Raw genomic sequence first — 19,484 nt, 5'->3', positions numbered from 1 at the left:
CTCTACACAGAATATAACTACAATAACTGCAGTAGCAATACAGATGCAGAGTATGATTGCATCAGATGTCGAGATTATGCATGATAAGAATCGCAGAACATTACAAGTGCACCTACTAATCCACAATCAACATCTGATTTCACAAGAGATCTACAAGTACATCTGATACAAAGGTATTTTCTAGTTAGGAACTCAATTCTGGAAGTTTGGAATAAGTAGCCGATAATAATTTCATTCAGTTGGCACCAAACAATGAATCAACACTTAAGACAGACTACTTTCAAAATGGAATAATGCCCAACTGTTCCAGCAATGAATCAACACTTAAGACTACTTTCAAAATGGATCAATGCCCAACTGTTACAGCAATGAATCATCAGCACGCAAGGCCTTGACTGCTAATAGCTAACATGACTGATAAGACTAATTCAGCTATCCTAAACACAACAATTCCCTTACCAGATTGGTCTGTTTAAAAACCACGATATCGCTTCCGTATGCAGCAAAGGTGTATTCCTTGAAGGACGCGAGAGCGCGGATCTTCTTGGGCAGTTGAGGTCCTTAAATCGCAAAGAAAATTCACGCACCATGAGCGGGAGAGCTAAAAAAACACTGAACATAAGAAACCGAGGTACTGAATAGCAGGCTCACCGGCAAGGACCAAACTGAGCTTGGCACACTGCACAACAAGAACAGAAAACAACATGATTAGTTATATCGCAAAATGGAAGTCGGCTGCATCAGAGTTATATGTAAAGCCCTGATCCAAAGTAGGTACTGCTTCCATGCCCTGCGGGAGGGAGAGAGGGAGATAATAAGTTACCTGATCCGAAGCTCCTGGTGCTCCTCGGTGCCATCGTTGTCGAGGACGAGCGGATCCGGAGGCGTTGCTGTCGAAGAGGAGGGGGTCCGGTGGCGGCCTTGTCGGAGAGGCGAGGATCCACCGGCGGAGAGGAGCTGATCCGGCGGCGGCCTTGTAGGAGGATCTCACGCGCACCGCCACCACCGCCAAGGAAGTTCATCTCAGCCGTGCGCAACGAAGAGGTCCACACCACCACCGAAACCCTAGCGGGAGGAAGTGATGCGGGCGACCACATGAGGCGGGGTAAAGCAAATCGACGCGGTGGTGAAGAGGGAGTGCAGCGAGAGGAAGCTGTGGGTAGGCTTGGCGACGCCGGAGGATGCCGGAATCAAGCGGGATCCGTAGGTGGTTGTGGAAGATAGGAGTGGTGCATGGGAGAGGGAGAGACGAGCGAAAGAGAGGTTGCCTGAGGTGGGAGGAGAGAGAGATGGATGGGTGGTGGCTCTGCCTAAGGTGGGAGGAGAGGGAGAGGCCACCGGCCGGCGAGGTTTGGATCGGTGGCGGCAGCGATGTGGGAGATGAGGGAGGGATGGGATCGGGGAGAGGAGGGAGATGAGGCGGAGGACTGGTTCGGGAGGGGGCGGCGGCGGCGAGGAGATGGGGGATCAGAGCTAGGGTTTGGGCTGCGGGTGGGGTATCTCCTTTTCAGTTTTTTTCTTTTTTTTCTGTAGATAGATGGATGGATGGATGGATGTGGGATGGAGAGATGGATGGATGGATGGATGGGCTCCATGTCATCGATCCGTGGGAAGAGTTTTGATTGGTTTGGAAAAACCATTGATTTAAGTAGTTTCCAAGTACTAAAAATTCATTGATTTTGTGAAGTAGCTATCAAAAATATATTGCAAAAGGGCATCACACAAATTTTCACTAGAGTTAGACCACATTTCATGGATAAGGACTAATTTGTATGCATTTCTGATCTTTGTAGCTATTTTTAATCATTTTCCGAGTGGCAAAAATAGGTTTTTTTTAAAGAACCTACCAAATATTTGTTGCAAAATTGGACTCCATCAATTTTCTAAAATACTAGTCCATATTTAATATACAATTGACAAAATGGTTGGGTGTAAAAAGTTTTGATCCACCTCTCGTGAAAAAGACAAATTTCCGCCGATTCAGGTGGAAGCGGGTCAAATTTGAACTGCAGCTGCCTCATAGTTTGCTATTTATTTTTTACAAAAATCATTTCTAGGTACATAAGTATCTATTTAATCAGAGAAACACCAAAAGTTTTTCAAGATTCAACCACTAGCTAGGAACGGTCAAGCCCGCTGTTTTGACCGCATTTTGAAACGGGCATAAACAATTCAAAAAAAAACCAAAAAATTGGGAAACCTTCACATTGTGTCATTATATGTGGCCAAGTTCCCAAGAAAAATAACAAACTTGTAATACAGCAATTATTTTAAAAAAGTGTTCTCAGAAACGAGCTATCATGTGTGGAGATCAATGGCTTTCAAGCCAAATGATCAATCTTATGGCCACATTCATGGCATAGTTTGTTCAAATGATCTCATATTGTGCACAAGGGTGCATATTGGAATGGCAAACAATGTTGCCTAAGGAAGTTTTCATTTTCGTTGGACGAAAAAACCATTTTCCATTTTTTGAGTGCCCGAAAGGAGGTTTTTTTGTGAAGGAACTACCAAATAATTGTTGCAAAATTGGACCGAATCATTTTTATAAAATACTACGCCATATTTAATGCACAATTGACAAAATGGTTGGGTGTAAAAAGTTTTGATCCACCTCTCGTGAAAAAGACAAATTTCCGCCGATTCAGTTGGAAGCGGGTCAAATTTGAACTACAGGTGCCTCATAGTTTGCTATTTATTTTTTTTAAAAATCATTTCTAGGTACATAAGTATCTATTTAATCAGAGAAATACCAAAAGTTTTCCAAGATTCAACCACTAGCTAGGAACGGTCAAGCACGCCGTTTTGACCGCATTTTCAAACGGGCATAAAAAATTCAAAAAAAATCAAAAAATTGGGAAACCTTCGCATTGTGTCATCATATGTGGCCAAGTTCCTATGAAAAATAACAAACTTGTAATACGGCAATTATTTTAAAAAAGTGTTCTCAGAAACGAGCTATCATGTGTGGAGATCAATGGCTTTCAAGCCAAATGATCAATCTTATGGCCACATTCATGGCATAGTTTGTTCAAATGATCTCATATTGTGCACAAGGGTGCATATTGGAATGGCAAACAATGTTGCCTAAGGAAGTTTTCATTTTCGTTGGACGAAAAAACCATTTTCCATTTTCCGAGTGCCCGAAAGGAGGTTTTTTTGTGGAGGAACTACCAAATAATTGTTGCAAAATTGGACCGAATCATTTTTATAAAATACTACGCCATATTTAATGCACAATTGACAAAATGGTTGGGTGTAAAAAGTTTTGATCCACCTCTCGTGAAAAAGACAAATTTCCGCCGATTCAGTTGGAAGCGGGTCAAATTTGAACTACAGGTGCCTCATAGTTTGCTATTTATTTTTTTTAAAAATCATTTCTAGGTACATAAGTATCTATTTAATCAGAGAAATACCAAAAGTTTTCCAAGATTCAACCACTAGCTAGGAACGGTCAAGCACGCCGTTTTGACCGCATTTTGAAACGGGCATAAAAAATTCAAAAAAAATCAAAAAATTGGGAAACCTTCGCATTGTGTCATCATATGTGGCCAAGTTCCTATGAAAAATAACAAACTTGTAATACGGCAATTATTTTAAAAAAGTGTTCTCAGAAACGAGCTATCATGTGTGGAGATCAATGGCTTTCAAGCCAAATGATCAATCTTATGGCCACATTCATGGCATAGTTTGTTCAAATGATCTCATATTGTGCACAAGGGTGCATATTGGAATGGCAAACAATGTTGCCTAAGGAAGTTTTCATTTTCGTTGGACGAAAAAACCATTTTCCATTTTCCGAGTGCCCGAAAGGAGGTTTTTTTGTGGAGGAACTACCAAATAATTGTTGCAAAATTGGACCGAATCATTTTTATAAAATACTAGGCCATATTTAATGCACAATTGACAAAATGGTTGGGTGTAAAAAGTTTTGATCCACCTCTCGTGAAAAAGACAAATTTCCACCGATTCAGCTGGAAGCGAGTCAAATTTGAACTGCAGCTGCCTCATAGTTTGCTATTTATTTTTTACAAAAATCATTTCTAGGTACATAAGTATCTATTTAATCAGAGAAACACCAAACGTTTTCCAAGATTCAACCACTAGCTAGGAACGGTCAAGCCCGCCGTTTTGACCGCATTTTGAAACGGGCATAAAAAATTCAAAAAAAAATCAAAAAATTGGGAAACCTTCGCATTGTGTCATCATATGTGTCCAAGTTCCTAGGAAAAATAACAAACTTGTAATACGGCAATTATTTTAAAAAAGTGTTCTCAGAAACGAGCTATCATGTGTGGAGATCTATGGCTTTCAAGCCAAATGATCAATCTTATGGCCACATTCATGACATAGTTTGTTCAAATGATCTCATATTGTGCACAAGGGTGCATATTGGAATGGCAAACAATGTTGCCTAAGGAAGTTTTCATTTTCTTTGGACGGAAAAACCATTTTTCATTTTCCGAGTGCCCGAAAGGAGGTTTTTTTGTGAAGGAACTACCAAATAATTGTTGCAAAATTGGACCGAATCATTTTTATAAAATACTAGTCCATATTTAATGCACAATTGACAAAATGGTTGGGTGTAAAAAGTTTTGATCCACCTCTCGTGAAAAAGACAAATTTCCGCCGATTCAGTTGGAAGCGGGTCAAATTTGAACTGCAGCTGCCTCATAGTTTGCTATTTATTTTTTACAAAAATCATTTCTAGGTACATAAGTATCTATTTAATAAGAGAAACACCAAACGTTTTCCAAGATTCAACCACTAGCTAGGAACGGTCAAGCCCGCCGTTTTGACCGCATTTTGAAACGGGCATAAAAAATTCAAAAAAAATCAAAAAATTGGGAAACCTTCGCATTGTGTCATCATATATGGCCAAGTTCCTAGGAAAAATAACAAACTTGTAATACGGCAATTATTTTAAAAAAGTGTTCTCAGAAACGAGCTATCATGTGTGGAGATCAATGGCTTTCAAGCCAAATGATCAATCTTATGGCCACATTCATGGCATAGTTTGTTCAAATGATCTCATATTGTGCACAAGGGTGCATATTGGAATGGCAAACAATGTTGCCTAAGGAAGTTTTCATTTTCGTTGGACGAAAAAACCATTTTCCATTTTCCGAGTGCCCGAAAGGAGGTTTTTTTGTGAAGGAACTACCAAATAATTGTTGCAAAATTGGACCGAATCATTTTTATAAAATACTAGGCCATATTTAATGCACAATTGACAAAATGTTGGGTGTAAAAAGTTTTGATCCACCTCTCGTGAAAAAGACAAATTTCCGCCGATTCAGTTGGAAGCGGGTCAAATTTGAACTACAGTTGCCTCGTAGTTTGCTATTTATTTTTTACAAAAATCATTTCTAGGTACATAAGTATCTATTTAATCAGAGAAATACCAAAAGTTTTCCAAGATTCAACCACTAGCTAGGAACGGTCAAGCACGCCGTTTTGACCGCATTTTGAAACGGGCATAAAAAATTCAAAAAAAATCAAAAAATTGGGAAACCTTCGCATTGTGTCATCATATGTGGCCAAGTTCCTACGAAAAATAACAAACTTGTAATACGGCAATTATTTTAAAAAAGTGTTCTCAGAAACGAGCTATCATGTGTGGAGATCAATGGCTTTCAAGCCAAATGATCAATCTTATGGCCACATTCATGGCATAGTTTGTTCAAATGATCTCATATTGTGCACAAGGGTGCATATTGGAATGGCAAACAATGTTGCCTAAGGAAGTTTTCATTTTCGTTGGACGAAAAAACCATTTTCCATTTTCCGAGTGCCCGAAAGGAGGTTTTTTTGTGAAGGAACTACCAAATAATTGTTGCAAAATTGGACCGAATCATTTTTATAAAATACTAGGCCATATTTAATGCACAATTGACAAAATGGTTGGGTGTAAAAAGTTTTGATCCACCTCTCGTGAAAAAGACAAATTTCCACCGATTCAGCTGGAAGCGGGTCAAATTTGAACTGCAGCTGCCTCATAGTTTGCTATTTATTTTTTTACAAAAATCATTTCTAGGTACATAAGTATCTATTTAATCAGAGAAACACCAAACGTTTTCCAAGATTCAACCACTAGCTAGGAACGGTCAAGCCCGCCGTTTTGACCGCATTTTGAAACGGGCATAAAAAATTCAAAAAAAATCAAAAAATTGGGAAACCTTCGCATTGTGTCATCATATGTGTCCAAGTTGCTAGGAAAAATAACAAACTTGTAATACGGCAATTATTTTAAAAAAGTGTTCTCAGAAACGAGCTATCATGTGTGGAGATCAATGGCTTTCAAGCCAAATGATCAATCTTATGGCCACATTCATGGCATAGTTTGTTCAAATGATCTCATATTGTGCACAAGGGTGCATATTGGAATGGCAAACAATGCTATCTAAGGAAGTTTTCATTTTCTTTGGACGAAAAAACCATTTTTCATTTTCCGAGTGCCCGAAAGGAGGTTTTTTTGTGAAGGAACTACCAAATAATTGTTGCAAAATTGGACCGAATCATTTTTATAAAATACTAGGCCATATTTAATGCACAATTGACAAAATGGTTGGGTGTAAAAAGTTTTGATCCACCTCTCGTGAAAAAGACAAATTTCCACCGATTCAGCTGGAAGCGGGTCAAATTTGAACTGCAGCTGCCTCATAGTTTGCTATTTATTTTTTTACAAAAATCATTTCTAGGTACATAAGTATCTATTTAATCAGAGAAACACCAAACGTTTTCCAAGATTCAACCACTAGCTAGGAACGGTCAAGCCCGCCGTTTTGACCGCATTTTGAAACGGGCATAAAAAATTCAAAAAAAATCAAAAAATTGGGAAACCTTCGCATTGTGTCATCATATGTGTCCAAGTTCCTAGGAAAAATAACAAACTTGTAATACGGCAATTATTTTAAAAAAGTGTTCTCAGAAACGAGCTATCATGTGTGGAGATCAATGGCTTTCAAGCCAAATGATCAATCTTATGGCCACATTCATGGCATAGTTTGTTCAAATGATCTCATATTGTGCACAAGGGTGCATATTGGAATGGCAAACAATGCTATCTAAGGAAGTTTTCATTTTCTTTGGACGAAAAAACCATTTTTCATTTTCCGAGTGCCCGAAAGGAGGTTTTTTTGTGAAGGAACTACCAAATAATTGTTGCAAAATTGGACCGAATCATTTTTATAAAATACTAGGCCATATTTAATGCACAATTGACAAAATGGTTGGGTGTAAAAAGTTTTGATCCACCTCTCGTGAAAAGACAAATTTCCGCCGATTCAGTTGGAAGCGGGTCAAATTTGAACTGCAGCTGCCTCATAGTTTGCTATTTATTTTTTACAAAAATCATTTCTAGGTACATAAGTATCTATTTAATCAGAGAAACACCAAACGTTTTCCAAGATTCAACCACTAGCTAGGAACGGTCAAGCCCGCCGTTTTGACCGCATTTTGAAACGGGCATGAAAAATTCAAAAAAAATCAAAAAATTGGGAAACCTTCGCCTTGTGTCATCATATGTGGCCAAGTTCCTAGGAAAAATAACAAACTTGTAATACGGCAATTATTTTAAAAAAGTGTTCTCAGAAACGAGTTATCATGTGTGGAGATCAATGGCTTTCAAGCCAAATGATCAATCTTATGGCCACATTCATGGCATAGTTTGTTCAAATGATCTCATATTGTGCACAAGGGTGCATATTGGAATGGCAAACAATGCTATCTAAGGAAGTTTTCATTTTCGTTGGACGAAAAAACCATTTTCCATTTTTTGAGTGCCCGAAAGGAGGTTTTTTTGTGAAGGAACTACCAAATAATTGTTGCAAAATTGGACCGAATCATTTTTATAAAATACTAGGCCATATTTAATGCACAATTGACAAAATGGTTGGGTGTAAAAAGTTTTGATCCACCTCTCGTGAAAAAGACAAATTTCCGCCGATTCAGCTGGAAGCGGGTCAAATTTGAACTGCAGCTGCCTCATAGTTTGCTATTTATTTTTTACAAAAATCATTTCTAGGTACATAAGTATCTATTTAATCAGAGAAACACCAAACGTTTTCCAAGATTCAACCACTAGCTAGGAACGGTCAAGCCCGCCGTTTTGACCGCATTTTGAAACGGGCATGAAAAATTCAAAAAAAATCAAAAAATTGGGAAACCTTCGCATTGTGTCATCATATGTGGCCAAGTTCCTAGGAAATATAACAAACTTGTAATACGGCAATTATTTTAAAAAAGTGTTCTCAGAAACGAGTTATCATGTGTGGAGATCAATGGCTTTCAAGCCAAATGATCAATCTTATGGCCACATTCATGGCATAGTTTGTTCAAATGATCTCATATGGTGCACAAGGGTGCATATTGGAATGGCAAACAATGTTGCCTAAGGAAGTTTTCATTTTCGTTGGACGAAAAAACCATTTTCCATTTTTTGAGTGCCCGAAAGGAGGTTTTTTTGTGAAGGAACTACCAAATAATTGTTGCAAAATTGGACCGAATCATTTTTATAAAATACTAGGCCATATTTAATGCACAATTGACAAAATGGTTGGGTGTAAAAAGTTTTGATCCACCTCTCGTGAAAAAGACAAATTTCCGCCGATTCAGTTGGAAGCGGGTCAAATTTGAACTGCAGCTGCCTCATAGTTTGCTATTTATTTTTTACAAAAATCATTTCTAGGTACATAAGTATCTATTTAATCAGAGAAACACCAAACGTTTTCCAAGATTCAACCACTAGCTAGGAACGGTCAAGCCCGCCGTTTTGACCGCATTTTGAAACGGGCATGAAAAATTCAAAAAAAATCAAAAAATTGGGAAACCTTCGCCTTGTGTCATCATATGTGGCCAAGTTCCTAGGAAAAATAACAAACTTGTAATACGGAAATTATTTTAAAAAAGTGTCTCAGAAACGAGCTATCATGTGTGGAGATCAATGGCTTTCAAGCCAAATGATCAATCTTATGGCCTCATTCATGGCATAGTTTGTTCAAATGATCTCATATTGTGCACAAGGGTGCATATTGGAATGGAAAAACAATGTTGCCTAAGGAAGTTTTTCTTTGGACGAAAAAACCATTTTTCATTTTCCGACTAGCCGAAAGGAGGTTTTTTTGTGAAGGAACTACCAAATAATTGTTGCAAAATTGGACCGAATCATTTTTATAAAATACTAGGCGATATTTAATGCACAATTGACAAAATGGTTGGGTGTAAAAAGTTTTGATCCACCTCTCGTGAAAAAGACAAATTTCCGCCGATTCAGCTGGAAGCGGGTCAAATTTGAACTGCAGCTGCCTCATAGTTTGCTATTTATTTTTTACAAAAATCATTTCTAGGTACATAAGTATCTATTTAATCAGAGAAACACCAAACGTTTTCCAAGATTCAACCACTAGCTAGGAACGGTCAAGCCCGCCGTTTTGACCGCATTTTGAAACGGGCATGAAAAATTCAAAAAAAATCAAAAAATTGGGAAACCTTCGCATTGTGTCATCATATGTGGCCAAGTTCCTAGGAAAAATAACAAACTTGTAATACGGCAATTATTTTAAAAAAGTGTTCTCAGAAACGAGTTATCATGTGTGGAGATCAATGGCTTTCAAGCCAAATGATCAATCTTATGGCCACATTCATGGCATAGTTTGTTCAAATGATCTCATATGGTGCACAAGGGTGCATATTGGAATGGCAAACAATGTTGCCTAAGGAAGTTTTCATTTTCGTTGGACGAAAAAACCATTTTCCATTTTTTGAGTGCCCGAAAGGAGGTTTTTTTGTGAAGGAACTACCAAATAATTGTTGCAAAATTGGACCGAATCATTTTTATAAAATACTAGGCCATATTTAATGCACAATTGATAAAATGGTTGGGTGTAAAAAGTTTTGATCCACCTCTCGTGAAAAAGACAAATTTCCGCCGATTCAGTTGGAAGCGGGTCAAATTTGAACTGCAGCTGCCTCATAGTTTGCTATTTATTTTTTACAAAAATCATTTCTAGGTACATAAGTATCTATTTAATCAGAGAAACACCAAACGTTTTCCAAGATTCAACCACTAGCTAGGAACGGTCAAGCCCGCCGTTTTGACCGCATTTTGAAACGGGCATAAAAAATTCAAAAAAAATCAAAAAATTGGGAAACCTTCGCGTTGCGTCATCATATGTGGCCAAGTTCCTAGGAAAAATAACAAACTTGTAATACGGAAATTATTTTAAAAAAGTGTTCTCAGAAACGAGCTATCATGTGTGGAGATCAATGGCTTTCAAGCCAAATGATCAATCTTATGGCCTCATTCATGGCATAGTTTGTTCAAATGATCTCATATTGTGCACAAGGGTGCATATTGGAATGGAAAACAATGTTGCCTAAGGAAGTTTTCATTTTCTTTGGACGAAAAAACCATTTTTCATTTTCCGACTACCCGAAAGGAGGTTTTTTTTTGTGAAGGAACTACCAAATAATTGTTGCAAAATTGGACCGAATCATTTTTATAAAATACTAGGCGATATTTAATGCACAATTGACAAAATGGTTGGGTGTAAAAAGTTTTGATCCACCTCTCGTGAAAAAGACAAATTTCCGCCGATTCAGCTGGAAGCGGGTCAAATTTGAACTGCAGCTGCCTCATAGTTTGCTATTTATTTTTTACAAAAATCATTTCTAGGTACATAAGTATCTATTTAATCAGAGAAACACCAAACGTTTTCCAAGATTCAACCACTAGCTAGGAACGGTCAAGCCCGCCGTTTTGACCGCATTTTGAAACGGGCATGAAAAATTCAAAAAAAATCAAAAAATTGGGAAACCTTCGCATTGTGTCATCATATGTGGCCAAGTTCCTAGGAAAAATAACAAACTTGTAATACGGCAATTATTTTAAAAAAGTGTTCTCAGAAACGAGCTATCATGTGTGGAGATCAATGGCTTTCAAGCCAAATGATCAATCTTATGGCCACATTCATGGCATAGTTTGTTCAAATGATCTCATATGGTGCACAAGGGTGCATATTGGAATGGCAAACAATGTTGCCTAAGGAAGTTTTCATTTTCTTTGGACGAAAAAACCATTTTTCATTTTCCGACTGCCCGAAAGGAGGTTTTTTTTTGTGAAGGAACTACCAAATAATTGTTGCAAAATTGGACCGAATCATTTTTATAAAATACTAGGCCATATTTAATGCACAATTGACAAAATGGTTGGGTGTAAAAAGTTTTGATCCACCTCTCGTGAAAAAGATAAATTTCCACCGATTCAGCTGGAAGCGGGTCAAATTTGAACTGCAGCTGCCTCATAGTTTGCTATTTATTTTTTACAAAAATCATTTCTAGGTACATAAGTATCTATTTAATCAGAGAGACACCAAACGTTTTCCAAGATTCAACCACTAGCTAGGAACGGTCAAGCCCGCCGTTTTGACCGCATTTTGAAACGGGCATAAAAAATTCAAAAAAAAATCAAAAAATTGGGAAACCTTCGCATTGTGTCATCATATATGGCCAAGTTCCTAGGAAAAATAACAAACTTGTAATACGGCAATTATTTTAAAAAAAGTGTTCTCAGAAACGAGCTATCATGTGTGGAGATCAATGGCTTTCAAGCCAAATGATCAATCTTATGGCCACATTCATAGCATAGTTTGTTCAAATGATCTCATATTGTGCACAAGGGTGCATATTGGAATGGCAAACAATGTTGCCTAAGGAAGTTTTCATTTTCGTTGGACGAAAAAACCATTTTCCATTTTCCGAGTGCCCGAAAGGAGGTTTTTTTGTGAAGGAACTACCAAATAATTGTTGCAAAATTGGACCGAATCATTTTTATAAAATACTAGGCCATATTTAATGCACAATTGACAAAATGTTGGGTGTAAAAAGTTTTGATCCACCTCTCGTGAAAAAGACAAATTTCCGCCGATTCAGTTGGAAGCGGGTCAAATTTGAACTACAGTTGCCTCGTAGTTTGCTATTTATTTTTTACAAAAATCATTTCTAGGTACATAAGTAACTATTTAATCAGAGAAATACCAAAAGTTTTCCAAGATTCAACCACTAGCTAGGAACGGTCAATCCCGCCGTTTTGACCGCATTTTGAAACGGGCATAAAAAATTCAAAAAAAAATCAAAGAATTGGGAAACCTTCGCATTGTGTCATCATATATGGCCAAGTTCCTAGGAAAAATAACAAACTTGTAATACGGCAATTATTTTAAAAAAGTGTTCTCAGAAACGAGCTATCATGTGTGGAGATCAATGGCTTTCAAGCCAAATGATCAATCTTATGGCCACATTCATGGCATAGTTTGTTCAAATGATCTCATATTGTGCACAAGGGTGCATATTGGAATGGCAAACAATGTTGCCTAAGGAAGTTTTCATTTTCGTTGGACGAAAAAACCATTTTCCATTTTCTGAGTGCCCGAAAGGAGGTTTTTTTGTGAAGGAACTACCAAATAATTGTTGCAAAATTGGACCGAATCATTTTTATAAAATACTAGGCCATATTTAATGCACAATTGATAAAATGGTTGGGTGTAAAAAGTTTTGATCCACCTCTCGTGAAAAAGACAAATTTCCGCCGATTCAGTTGGAAGCGGGTCAAATTTGAACTGCAGCTGCCTCATAGTTTGCTATTTATTTTTTCCAAAAATCATTTCTAGGTACATAAGTATCTATTTAATCAGAGAAACACTAAACGTTTTCCAAGATTCAACCACTAGCTAGGAACGGTCAAGCCCGCCGTTTTGACCGCATTTTGAAACGGGCATAAAAAATTCAAAAAAAAAATCAAAAAATTGGGAAACCTTCGCGTTGTGTCATCATATATGGCCAAGTTCCTAGGAAAAATAACAAACTTGTAATACGGCAATTATTTTAAAAAAAGTGTTCTCAGAAACGAGCTATCATGTGTGGAGATCAATGGCTTTCAAGCCAAATGATCAATCTTATGGCCACATTCATAGCATAGTTTGTTCAAATGATCTCATATTGTGCACAAGGGTGCATATTGGAATGGCAAACAATGTTGCCTAAGGAAGTTTTCATTTTCGTTGGACGAAAAAACCATTTTCCATTTTCCGAGTGCCCGAAAGGAGGTTTTTTTGTGAAGGAACTACCAAATAATTGTTGCAAAATTGGACCGAATCATTTTTATAAAATACTAGGCCATATTTAATGCACAATTGACAAAATGGTTGGGTGTAAAAAGTTTTGATCCACCTCTCGTGAAAAAGACAAATTTCCGCCGATTCAGTTGGAAGCGGGTCAAATTTGAACTACAGTTGCCTCGTAGTTTGCTATTTATTTTTTACAAAAATCATTTCTAGGTACATAAGTAACTATTTAATCAGAGAAATACCAAAAGTTTTCCAAGATTCAACCACTAGCTAGGAACGGTCAATCCCGCCGTTTTGACCGCATTTTGAAACGGGCATAAAAAATTCAAAAAAAAATCAAAGAATTGGGAAACCTTCGCATTGTGTCATCATATATGGCCAAGTTCCTAGGAAAAATAACAAACTTGTAATACGGCAATTATTTTAAAAAAGTGTTCTCAGAAACGAGCTATCATGTGTGGAGATCAATGGCTTTCAAGCCAAATGATCAATCTTATGGCCACATTCATGGCATAGTTTGTTCAAATGATCTCATATGGTGCACAAGGGTGCATATTGGAATGGCAAACAATGTTGCCTAAGGAAGTTTTCATTTTCGTTGGACGAAAAAACCATTTTCCATTTTCTGAGTGCCCGAAAGGAGGTTTTTTTGTGAAGGAACTACCAAATAATTGTTGCAAAATTGGACCGAATCATTTTTATAAAATACTAGGCCATATTTAATGCACAATTGATAAAATGGTTGGGTGTAAAAAGTTTTGATCCACCTCTCGTGAAAAAGACAAATTTCCGCCGATTCAGTTGGAAGCGGGTCAAATTTGAACTGCAGCTGCCTCATAGTTTGCTATTTATTTTTTCCAAAAATCATTTCTAGGTACATAAGTATCTATTTAATCAGAGAAACACTAAACGTTTTCCAAGATTCAACCACTAGCTAGGAACGGTCAAGCCCGCCGTTTTGACCGCATTTTGAAACGGGCATAAAAAATTCAAAAAAAAAATCAAAAAATTGGGAAACCTTCGCGTTGTGTCATCATATATGGCCAAGTTCCTAGGAAAAATAACAAACTTGTAATACGGCAATTATTTTAAAAAAAGTGTTCTCAGAAACGAGCTATCATGTGTGGAGATCAATGGCTTTCAAGCCAAATGATCAATCTTATGGCCACATTCATAGCATAGTTTGTTCAAATGATCTCATATTGTGCACAAGGGTGCATATTGGAATGGCAAACAATGTTGCCTAAGGAAGTTTTCATTTTCGTTGGACGAAAAAACCATTTTCCATTTTCCGAGTGCCCGAAAGGAGGTTTTTTTGTGAAGGAACTACCAAATAATTGTTGCAAAATTGGACCGAATCATTTTTATAAAATACTAGGCCATATTTAATGCACAATTGACAAAATGTTGGGTGTAAAAAGTTTTGATCCACCTCTCGTGAAAAAGACAAATTTCCGCCGATTCAGTTGGAAGCGGGTCAAATTTGAACTACAGTTGCCTCGTAGTTTGCTATTTATTTTTTACAAAAAACATTTCTAGGTACATAAGTAACTATTTAATCAGAGAAATACCAAAAGTTTTCCAAGATTCAACCACTAGCTAGGAACGGTCAATCCCGCCGTTTTGACCGCATTTTGAAACGGGCATAAAAAATTCAAAAAAAAAATCAAAAAATTGGGAAACCTTCGCATTGTGTCATCATATGTGGCCACGTTCCTAGGAAATATAACAAACTTGTAATACGGCAATTATTTTAAAAAAGTGTTCTCAGAAACGAGCTATCATGTGTGGAGATCAATGGCTTTCAAGCCAAATGATCAATCTTATGGCCACATTCATGGCATAGTTTGTTCAAATGATCTCATATGGTGCACAAGGGTGCATATTGGAATGGCAAACAATGTTGCCTAAGGAAGTTTTCATTTTCGTTGGACGAAAAAACCATTTTCCATTTTTTGAGTGCCCGAAAGGAGGTTTTTTTGTGAAGGAACTACCAAATAATTGTTGCAAAATTGGACCGAATCATTTTTATAAAATACTAGGCCATATTTAATGCACAATTGACAAAATGGTTGGGTGTAAAAAGTTTTGATCCACCTCTCGTGAAAAAGACAAATTTCCGCCGATTCAGTTGGAAGCGGGTCAAATTTGAACTGCAGCTGCCTCATAGTTTGCTATTTATTTTTTACAAAAATCATTTATAGGTACATAAGTATCTATTTAATCAGAGAAACACCAAACGTTTTCCAAGATTCAACCACTAGCTAGGAACGGTCAAGCCCGCCGTTTTGACCGCATTTTGAAACGGGCATGAAAAATTCAAAAAAAATCAAAAAATTGGGAAACCTTCGCCTTGTGTCATCATATGTGGCCAAGTTCCTAGGAAAAATAACAAACTTGTAATACGGCAATTATTTTAAAAAAGTGTTCTCAGAAACGAGCTATCATGTGTGGAGATCAATGGCTTTCAAGCCAAATGATCAATCTTATGGCCACATTCATGGCATAGTTTGTTCAAATGATCTCATATGGTGCACAAGGGTGCATATTGGAATGGCAAACAATGTTGCCTAAGGAAGTTTTCATTTTCTTTGGACGAAAAAACCATTTTTCATTTTCCGACTGCCCGAAAGGAGGTTTTTTTTTGTGAAGGAACTACCAAATAATTGTTGCAAAATTGGACCGAATCATTTTTATAAAATACTAGGCCATATTTAATGCACAATTGACAAAATGGTTGGGTGTAAAAAGTTTTGATCCACCTCTCGTGAAAAAGATAAATTTCCACCGATTCAGCTGGAAGCGGGTCAAATTTGAACTGCAGCTGCCTCATAGTTTGCTATTTATTTTTTACAAAAATCATTTCTAGGTACATAAGTATCTATTTAATCAGAGAGACACCAAACGTTTTCCAAGATTCAACCACTAGCTAGGAACGGTCAAGCCCGCCGTTTTGACCGCATTTTGAAACGGGCATAAAAAATTCAAAAAAAAAATCAAAAAATTGGGAAACCTTCGCATTGTGTCATCATATATGGCCAAGTTCCTAGGAAAAATAACAAACTTGTAATACGGCAATTATTTTAAAAAAAGTGTTCTCAGAAACGAGCTATCATGTGTGGAGATCAATGGCTTTCAAGCCAAATGATCAATCTTATGGCCACATTCATAGCATAGTTTGTTCAAATGATCTCATATTGTGCACAAGGGTGCATATTGGAATGGCAAACAATGTTGCCTAAGGAAGTTTTCATTTTCGTTGGACGAAAAAACCATTTTCCATTTTTTGAGTGCCCGAAAGGAGGTTTTTTTGTGAAGGAACTACCAAATAATTGTTGCAAAATTGGACCGAATCATTTTTATAAAATACTAGGCCATATTTAATGCACAATTGACAAAATGGTTGGGTGTAAAAAGTTTTGATCCACCTCTCGTGAAAAAGACAAATTTCCGCCGATTCAGTTGGAAGCGGGTCAAATTTGAACTACAGCTGCCTCATAGTTTGCTATTTATTTTTTACAAAAATCATTTCTAGGTACATAAGTATCTATTTAATAAGAGAAACACCAAACGTTTTCCAAGATTCAACCACTAGCTAGGAACGGTCAAGCCCGCCGTTTTGACCGCATTTTGAAACGGGCATAAAAAATTCAAAGAAAATCAAAAAATTGGGAAACCTTCGCATTGCGTCATCATATGTGGCCAAGTTCCTAGGAAAAATAACAAACTTGTAATACGGCAATTATTTTAAAAAAGTGTTCTCAGAAACGAGCTATCATGTGTGGAGATCAATGGCTTTCAAGCCAAATGATCAATCTTATGGCCACATTCATGGCATAGTTTGTTCAAATGATCTCATAGTGTGCACAAGGGTGCATATTGGAATGGAAAACAATGTTGCCTAAGGAAGTTTTCATTTTCTTTGGACGAAAAAACCATTTTTCATTTTCCGAGTGCCCGAAAGGAGGTTTTTTTTTGTGAAGGAACTACCAAATAATTGTTGCAAAATTGGACCGAATCATTTTTATAAAATACTAGGCCATATTTAATGCACAATTGACAAAATGGTTGGGTGTTAAAAGTTTTGATCCACCTCTCGTGAAAAACATAAATTTCCGCCGATTCAGTTGGAAGCGGGTCAAATTTGAACTGCAGCTGCCTCATAGTTTGCTATTTAGTTTTTCAAAAATCATTTCTAGGTACATAAGTATCTATTTAATCAGAGAAACACAAAACGTTTTCCAAGATTCAACCACTAGCTAGGAACGGTCAAGCCCGCCGTTTTGACCGCATTTTGAAACGGGCATAAAAAATTCAAAAAAAAAATCAAAAAATTGGGAAACCTTCGCATTGTGTCATCATATATGGCCAAGTTCCTAGGAAAAATAACAAACTTGTAATACGGCAATTATTTTAAAAAAAGTGTTCTCAGAAACGAGCTATCATGTGTGGAGATCAATGGCTTTCAAGCCAAATGATCAATCTTATGGCCACATTCATAGCATAGTTTGTTCAAATGATCTCATATTGTGCACAAGGGTGCATATTGGAATGGCAAACAATGTTGCCTAAGGAAGTTTTCATTTTCGTTGGACGAAAAAACCATTTTCCATTTTTTGAGTGCCCGAAAGGAGGTTTTTTTGTGAAGGAACTACCAAATAATTGTTGCAAAATTGGACCGAATCATTTTTATAAAATACTAGGCCATATTTAATGCACAATTGACAAAATGGTTGGGTGTAAAAAGTTTTGATCCACCTCTCGTGAAAAAGACAAATTTCCGCCGATTCAGTTGGAAGCGGGTCAAATTTGAACTACAGCTGCCTCATAGTTTGCTATTTATTTTTTACAAAAATCATTTCTAGGTACATAAGTATCTATTTAATAAGAGAAACACCAAACGTTTTCCAAGATTCAACCACTAGCTAGGAACGGTCAAGCCCGCCGTTTTGACCGCATTTTGAAACGGGCATAAAAAATTCAAAGAAAATCAAAAAATTGGGAAACCTTCGCATTGCGTCATCATATGTGGCCAAGTTCCTAGGAAAAATAACAAACTTGTAATACGGCAATTATTTTAAAAAAGTGTTCTCAGAAACGAGCTATCATGTGTGGAGATCAATGGCTTTCAAGCCAAATGATCAATCTTATGGCCACATTCATGGCATAGTTTGTTCAAATGATCTCATAGTGTGCACAAGGGTGCATATTGGAATGGAAAACAATGTTGCCTAAGGAAGTTTTCATTTTCTTTGGACGAAAAAACCATTTTTCATTTTCCGAGTGCCCGAAAGGAGGTTTTTTTTTGTGAAGGAACTACCAAATAATTGTTGCAAAATTGGACCGAATCATTTTTATAAAATACTAGGCCATATTTAATGCACAATTGACAAAATGGTTGGGTGTTAAAAGTTTTGATCCACCTCTCGTGAAAAACATAAATTTCCGCCGATTCAGCTGGAAGCGGGTCAAATTTGAACTGCAGCTGCCTCATAGTTTGCTATTTAGTTTTTCAAAAATCATTTCTAGGTACATAAGTATCTATTTAATCAGAGAAACACAAAACGTTTTCCAAGATTCAACCACTAGCTAGGAACGGTCAAGCCCGCCGTTTTGACCGCATTTTGAAACGGGCATAAAAAATTCAAAAAAAAATCAAAAAATTGGGAAACCTTCGCATTGTGTCATCATATATGGCCAAGTTCCTAGGAAAAATAACAAACTTGTAATACGGCAATTATTTTAAAAAAAGTGTTCTCAGAAACGAGCTATCATGTGTGGAGATCAATGGCTTTCAAGCCAAATGATCAATCTTATGGCCACATTCATAGCATAGTTTGTTCAAATGATCTCATATTGTGCACAAGGGTGCATATTGGAATGGCAAACAATGTTGCCTAAGGAAGTTTTCATTTTCGTTGGACGAAAAAACCATTTTCCATTTTCCGAGTGCCCGAAAGGAGGTTTTTTTGTGAAGGAACTACCAAATAATTGTTGCAAAATTGGACCGAATCATTTTTATAAAATACTAGGCCATATTTAATGCACAATTGACAAAATGTTGGGTGTAAAAAGTTTTGATCCACCTCTCGTGAAAAAGACAAATCTCCGCCGATTCAGTTGGAAGCGGGTCAAATTTGAACTACAGTTGCCTCGTAGTTTGCTATTTATTTTTTACAAAAATCATTTCTATGTACATAAGTATCTATTTAATCACAGAAATACCAAAAGTTTTCCAAGATTCAACCACTAGCTAGGAACGGTCAAGCACGCCGTTTTGACCGCATTTTCAAACGGGCATAAAAAATTCAAAAAAAATTAAAAAATTGGGAAACCTTCGCATTGTGTCATCATATGTGG

General features: G+C 37.0%; 1 pseudogene; it reads left to right on the top strand.

Moving 5' to 3' along the window:
- The first annotated feature begins 1,371 nt into the window (after positions 1-1,371).
- LOC125541013 (putative serpin-Z5) overlaps positions 1,372-19,484 on the top strand; it is a 33,023-nt pseudogene continuing 14,910 nt past the window's right edge.

The sequence above is a fragment of the Triticum urartu genome, chromosome 2A (genome assembly GCF_056163025.1).
Source record: "Triticum urartu cultivar PI428250 chromosome 2A, HENAU_Tu73, whole genome shotgun sequence".
In the NCBI taxonomy this organism is placed as follows: Eukaryota; Viridiplantae; Streptophyta; class Magnoliopsida; order Poales; family Poaceae; genus Triticum; species Triticum urartu.
The sequence above is the reverse complement of the archived record's forward strand: the minus strand, read 5'-3'. Positions and strand labels throughout refer to the sequence as shown.